Below are 7,003 nucleotides of genomic sequence, written 5' to 3'. Positions count from 1 at the left end.
CCTCTTGTAGTCTGTAAAGGTTGTAAAAGCCATGTGCACATGTGGCTAGCAACACATTTGAACTTCCCAAGGGGAAGTTCAGTCTGCTTGCAAATCAGGCAACATAGGTTTTGTCACACACAGAAGCACAAGGGGGGCTGTGATGCCATCACTTTGCTGATGAAGGTGCCAGGTTATTGCTTTCCTGGGTGTGGTGCTTGGCCCATTTTCACAGCTCAGTTTGATAACACACAACCCATAAAGCCAAGAAGAATAAAAACACCAGAGTCAGATTTCATCCAGGTCCGAAAACCTCTGAACAAAACATACAGCCTCTTCTGCCTGTGAACTTTTTGTTTTCAAAAGCAGCATTTTGCATGATTCCACTGATTTGAATGAAATTGGGAGAATTTGTGGCATGATTTTTATAGTAAGATTAGCTGAAAAATATGTGTATGTAGTGGTCAGTAGTGGCCACCATCTTCAAATTCTGCAAAACACAGCTCTGCCCCTGGCAAGGCTAGGAAAGGCCACAGGTGGAAAGCACAGTTACACTGAAAAGAGAAAAATGACCAACAGCAATCTTGACACTAAAAATACTCTTGTGTGTGTAGGCTCCAAATTATCTCGTATTCTGTAGTGCAAAACACTCCTCTTCTTCAGGGCCAGATGCCAGACTGTGTAAATCATCTTCCCAGTGCTGCCATCATTGATGTCTGCCAGCTGGCATCAGCTGTGGGTTTGACTGTAGGTACTTCTTTTCCTGAAGCCAAACAACACCCCTAAAAGTAGTCAGAAGCCTTAGGCCTTGCTGTTTTCCTTCTCCCATCCCTCCTGGTGGCAAGTCTACATGCCAGCAGCCTGCTAGGAAAATGCTTGTCAGTTTCTAAAAGCACAACTGCAAAAACAAAGGAAAAACTCCCACATATCTCTTCCCTTTCTCATTCCCACACAGAGGAACCTTGCCATCCAATGGAGGAAGAAGGCTTGCTGGACAGAAGCCCCAGCTCAAGCGGGATGTTTCAGCCTACCCAGTGAAGGGGAGCAGTCCCATTGCTGTCAGGCCAGAGCCAATGCAAAAATTTTACACAACTATTTTTGTGGTGGGACCTAATGGCTTGGTATCTGAGACATCCGCTGAAATTCAAACACCCTTTGTACACAGCTCAGCCAGCCTCATGTTGCTGGTTACTGAAGCCATGGCTCTGGACTGCTTCTCAGGCTTTGTTAACAGCAGAAAAAAAACAACAAATCAGCTTGCTTTGAACTGCTATCAATCATGTTTGGTGTTACTGTGTCAGGCACACCTTGGGCAAAAACCGAAAACCTGCAACATTCCCCATCTCTCTCTCTGCTTCTCCAAATCCTGTTTTTGAGAGAGGAGACAAAATAGAAGCATGGTTATGGCAGGACCTCATGGCTTGCAGCCTCTAAATGTAGGGGAGTCCTGATCTGTATTAACAGAAAAACACCCTGCTGCACCCCCACACACACATTCATGCTCACCTTCTCAAATACTGTCATTCAAGTGCCAATTTCAGATGCTGATTCTTTCATGGGAACACAATACAAATATACAGTAATAGCCTCAATGTATTCTTTTTTCCTTTTCTTCACTTTAACCATTGCATTATTTTCATAGCTTATTCTTAAGGTCACTTCTGTGATGTGCAATCCAACACTTAGTTCCTCTGTCCTAAACCAAGGTACCCATATTCTTAAACCAGTATCTGTCAGCATCAATGAGTGCTCCAAGCACAAAGGGTGCAAGGAAGCAGTAGATGATTTTTCAGATTGATCCACTCTACTTTCAATGTGAGAAGAAAAAGCTTATCACAATCTAATTGCTCTGCTTCTTGCAGAAATGGAACTTGCCACTTGTGCTCACAGTGAGATGAAACACATAGATATTTTGTATTCAGAGGTAATGCTGTTTGAGGCTCTGAGAAGGTTGTGTGCAGTCAAGATCTGTATGTCCTCCTGAGGCGCTTTGCTTTATCTGTGTTACATATTCTAAATTAAATTAAATTAAATCACGGGATTATCTCTGTAAGTGTTGCAGCACCCAGGCCTGGCCTATAGGCCTACTTAGCCATAGACACATTCCCATAGAGGTATGTATATGTGCATTAAAGAGAGAATAACATTCAGATTATACTCTGGAAATTTTGTAAAATTCCTCAAGAAAGGGCATCCCAATGTCTCCACAAAATTCTATTTTTGGAAAATGTGACTTAGCTTTTCAACCTCACAGAACAGGGGTTCATTTGGTTTCATGATTCAGGCACTTGGCTTTAAGTGACATAATTGAAGAGCAGAGTGAAATAAATTGTTTGCCTAACATGAAAAGAAGTAGTCTTCCATTTTTTCACTTGCTCATCTGCCAAGTGAGGACTTGCATGGTCTGTGAATCAGCCAGGCTGAGGTATGAAGGCCACCCAGATCACCCCACAGTTAATACCCTCCCTATGATCCAGCCCATATACTTTGTGGCTGAGGAGATGGCTCACTGATCTCTGAGCAGTTTCTGAGGGCTCTCAGCTCAAACATACCACATCTTTCCTTGGCAGGACAGTGGCTTAAGATTGGTTTGTTCTTTGTTGAACTTCAAATTCAAATCTGCATCCTCTGTTCCAAACTATGGTTTATTGAAGTGCACTTTAACAAGGTCATATGCTATTTTGGATATGTAACAACAAAAATGTAGTTGGAAAATCAAAGAAAATTAAAAACAGCTTGTTACACTCAAATATTCAAAAATTACACAAGTTCTCTGTAATACACAGTTAAAAATAGGAGAGGGCAGGCAGAAACCCCAAGGAAATGTAAATCACAGGGAAAATACAAGGGAGGACAGCAAGACTGGAAGAGATTTCAAGAAGTCATCCACTCTTTGTCTCAGGACAAAATCATAATCTCTGTCATTCTCTACAGATGCTTTTTTTTTATTTTAGACAAGATAAGACAAACATCAAACACCAGTAGTGTGGATTCCACAGCTTCTCCAGGCAATCTGTCCCAGCACTTCACTATCTCTGCATTAATGCCTTGCCTTCAACCCTTTCAATCTTTCCACCATTACTTTGATTCTGTTCCTTCGTGTCATAACCAAGAGGGACAAGAAAATGAGTAGAAATCAATTTATAGAAATTACACTGTGTTTTGAAGAAGGGACAGCAAACAGTTTTCCTTTACAAGTTCATGGTAAGTAGTTCTGGTTTACAACTATGGGGTTTCCCCCTTGCTTTTCTTTTAGGCCCAAATTCATTTCCACACAGTGGCAAAATTATCTGCTTCAGAAAGCCCATTAATACAGTAAATCCATATAAAGATGTGAAGATGAGTACTGAAATCCTTCCTGAACCTATTTAACAGTGTTCCTGTTAGAGGTCTGAATCAGCAAGACCTAGAAGCATGAAACCTTCAATGCCAACATCCCGAAAGGTGATTTCATATTCTTATCTGTAAGAATATATCCTGAAGTTTTTAGATGTATTCTGGTTTGGCTGAATAGTTCCTCTCAGGCAATAGTTTTACCACTGATGTAATTTGAGAACTTCTAAGAAGACTCTGATAAGAAATAGGGTCTAAGCATAGGCTGTGGCATCATTGTATTGCATTGCCAGAAAGAAACCAGTTCCTATGTGGCAGACAGTAACTTGGAAAAAGTTATGGTCTTGACAGTGGTGCTCTGTTCTCATGGGAGGACATTAGCCATTGTGGATGGCCACATTCAGCTTGTGCCACATTATCCATACAAAGACACGTTTGCTGAAGCCAAAAGGCAGATCTGCTGCAGGGAATGAGCTGTCACAGCTTCATCAACTTCCACTGGGCAGCAGAGAGTTCCATAAATTAAGAAACTTGTTCCCAAACATCTGCATGCTTGATTTCCTTCTCTGTTTACAGAAATATTATCCACTATCCAGGCAGGCTGGTCTCTGCTCTTTTTGGATGTGTTCTTGAGCATCTTATGGCTGTTCAGCTTGGCATGATTGTAAATATTTCAGTACTGTTAATAGGTACAGAACAGCCAGATCTTTAGCAACTTACTAGTTGAATTCCTCTTACTATGAACTAGGAAAAAAACCCAAAACTATGCTTTACAGTCATGTTAGTTCTGCATTTAAAAGAATATCTTTGAAGCGGAATTACTACAGTTTGTATGGGACTGTTACAGCAAGGAAATAGTGGGATGTAAGTTTTGACATGGGTTGGATAGTTTGAAGTGGGCAGAATATCTTCAGACTTTAATATATACATTACATATCCAATGAAGAATAACAATGCTCATACAAAGAGTTGACATTTGTCTTTTATTCAGATCCTACTCAAAGATTTTAACTATGGCATAAAGGTAAGACTGCAAGATTAGACTGACAGTCTATGTGCAAACCTGAATACTTCTAATTTTGCAGATCAAAATTCTGCATGTCACAAACTCTCAGGCTGATGCTGCAAGGCTCAGAGCAGTTGGAGACTCCATTTGCCAAAGCTTCCTGACAGAAATTGTCTCACACCACCTAACTCCACAAAGTTCATGAAAGTTTGATGGGGCAGGATACAATCTGCTATCAGTTCCTGATCTATAGAAACACGGAAGTACATGTACAACTTACCACTCATGATCAGATCATGTGCCATGTCAAGTCTGTCCTCTTACAGAACCCAACCTGAGTTTGAGTTTTGTAAGAACTAACTTTTCATCATTTGGTATTGTAAATGCAACATATCCATCACCTGTATTGCACAATATTTTCCCTAGACTGAGATAAAGAAAACCAGACACTAAACAGGCCATTTTTCAGAAGTGTATGTCTCTTCCTTTCTCTTCTCCATGACTTAATGCTATTACTTTCCAAAAGCCTAGGCATGTATCCAAAATCCCACAGAGACTTTTCTAAGCAAACTGCTCCACTTCATTGTTCTTCAGCACATTGTCTCTGCACAGCTGGAGCAGAATGTGGCCTTGAGTCTCTTACCTCCCATCTCTGTGTGTGATTCCTCATCAGTGTTGAAAGGTGCTGTCAACACAGCTTTGATTTATTTTTCATTCTCTGCCTGACTCATTTACAATGGCAAAATCTCTAGATGCAAGATTAATTTGGCAAAAAGCCAGTAATTGCCAACAATGCCGAAAGGAAATACTTTATACAAAAAAATTTCCCTGTTGTATTAACAGAGGTCATAGAAGAGGTTTCATTTTTCCTTTTTTTCCAATACAGAACTCCTGTTTGACCACTGAAGGCAGCCAGATGCTCACATACAACCTCCCAGTTCCATGGGAAATCCCAGGCCTTGTATCCATGCCCTGCTGCATGTTGCAGTGGCATGGGACAGCGCATGCCCAGGGCGCCCTGCTCCCCCAACCTGTGCTGCCAGAACCCAGAGTGCACTTGGCAGCTAAGGGAAGGAATGCCCCAAAAGCCTCAGGGGCACTTTCCAGCATTGGTGAACCCATGGGAAGCTCTGCCAGCCTCCCAGGCATTCACTGCAACAGACAATATAAAGCCAGATCTAACAGTGTATTTATTACATTAACATGCAAGGTTTAGTAAATGTGTTACAAGGAAGGAGATACTGAAAATGAAAGGTATGTGTTTAGCTCGGTTTAGCTCAATAGGGCTTATCTTTAAGTTCAGACAGTACTTCCAAAGCCAGACTAATCTTTGGGACAACTACCACAGCTCTGAGCAATATAAAAAGTGTAGATTTCCTTTATATTGCACTTTTCTTTGGCAGCTTCACCAGTGTGCCTGTTCACACATCCCTAAAGATTTTCTATAACTCCCAGCTCCAATAGCTGATTCAACCAAGGCATCAGTTTGTATCTATTTAGCTTACTAATGACATCCCACATATCACATATGCCAGCTCAGCCACTGGCAGGAAAACGGCTTTTGAAATACACCTTCACAAAGGACAGATGTAGAAGGGTGGCTGAAAATAACAAAAACTTAAAGCTCATGTAAGTTTATGTGTATAACATCTCTGACAAAATCTAGTTCTTTATAAACCCACAGACAGAATTAAGAAAGGAGCTCATTAATAACTGTGTAATAGATTTTAGACCTATATTTGCAAGTAACAAAGGTTTGATTGATAGCATCATTGGAAAGGTGATTACCAGACATAATTTGCTTAGTAAATACAGGGAACAACCAGTAAGTTTCCTTCCATGGCAACGTTCTCTTTTACTCCCTGAAATCATCAGGACTTCCTCCCAGGAAACCAGAACAAGGCAATTTCTGACCCATGGATATTCTGTGCTGCTTCCTGTGCCCAGGTCTTAGTCACTACTCTCTCAAAAAGCAGCAAAACATGCAGTTGTAATGTAAGCATAAACTTGGGTGGTCTTGTATCAAATTACACATAATTTGCTATCAGGCTTTTATTTCCAGGTGTAATCAGGACTCTCTTCTAAAGTAATCAAATTAATTAGGTTCACCAATAATGTTAGAAGTTTTCTAATTAACCTTCTCCGCAGCACAAACAAAACATCTTTCTCATTCTGTCCCCACAATCCCTGCCCAAGAGGACTTCAGCAGCATCTTGAGCAGGTACACCTGGGGAGAGACATTGAGTGCCTTACTATAATTAATATTTTATGACATTTTAACTGGAGGTCTCTGACTAATGGTGTTAACTGGCATGAGCTAAGTGTTATGGAGAGCTAGATGAAAGCTACAGCTTGTCCCAGGGAATATTGTTTATTTCTGCAGCAGGGGGTATCCTATGGGAACCCTTGCTCATAAGGAAGAGAAATCAGAGGAGCCACATAATCTCATGTCATTTGTCAATTAACAAATCACACTTGGATGTTGTTCCTTAAGTGAGAAGCAAATTACAGATGTGCAAGACAGTTTGGGAAAAGCCAGCTAGCAGTGCCCTAGGGCACCTGATCCTATCTCCCAGTCTATCATCCTCTCTCCCAAGTGATGCACTGCTGATTTCTGACCTCTCCTCTGGACTGGAAATCCTTGCATCTGTTCTCTTCAAGAAGGAGGGCCCAGAATAGGAAGAG

This window comes from Pseudopodoces humilis, chromosome 4 (genome assembly GCF_049639895.1).
Source record: "Pseudopodoces humilis isolate 2021_Gansu_Grassland_sample_001 chromosome 4, ASM4963989v1, whole genome shotgun sequence".
Taxonomy (NCBI): domain Eukaryota; kingdom Metazoa; phylum Chordata; class Aves; order Passeriformes; family Paridae; genus Pseudopodoces; species Pseudopodoces humilis.
The sequence above is the reverse complement of the archived record's forward strand: the minus strand, read 5'-3'. Positions refer to the sequence as shown.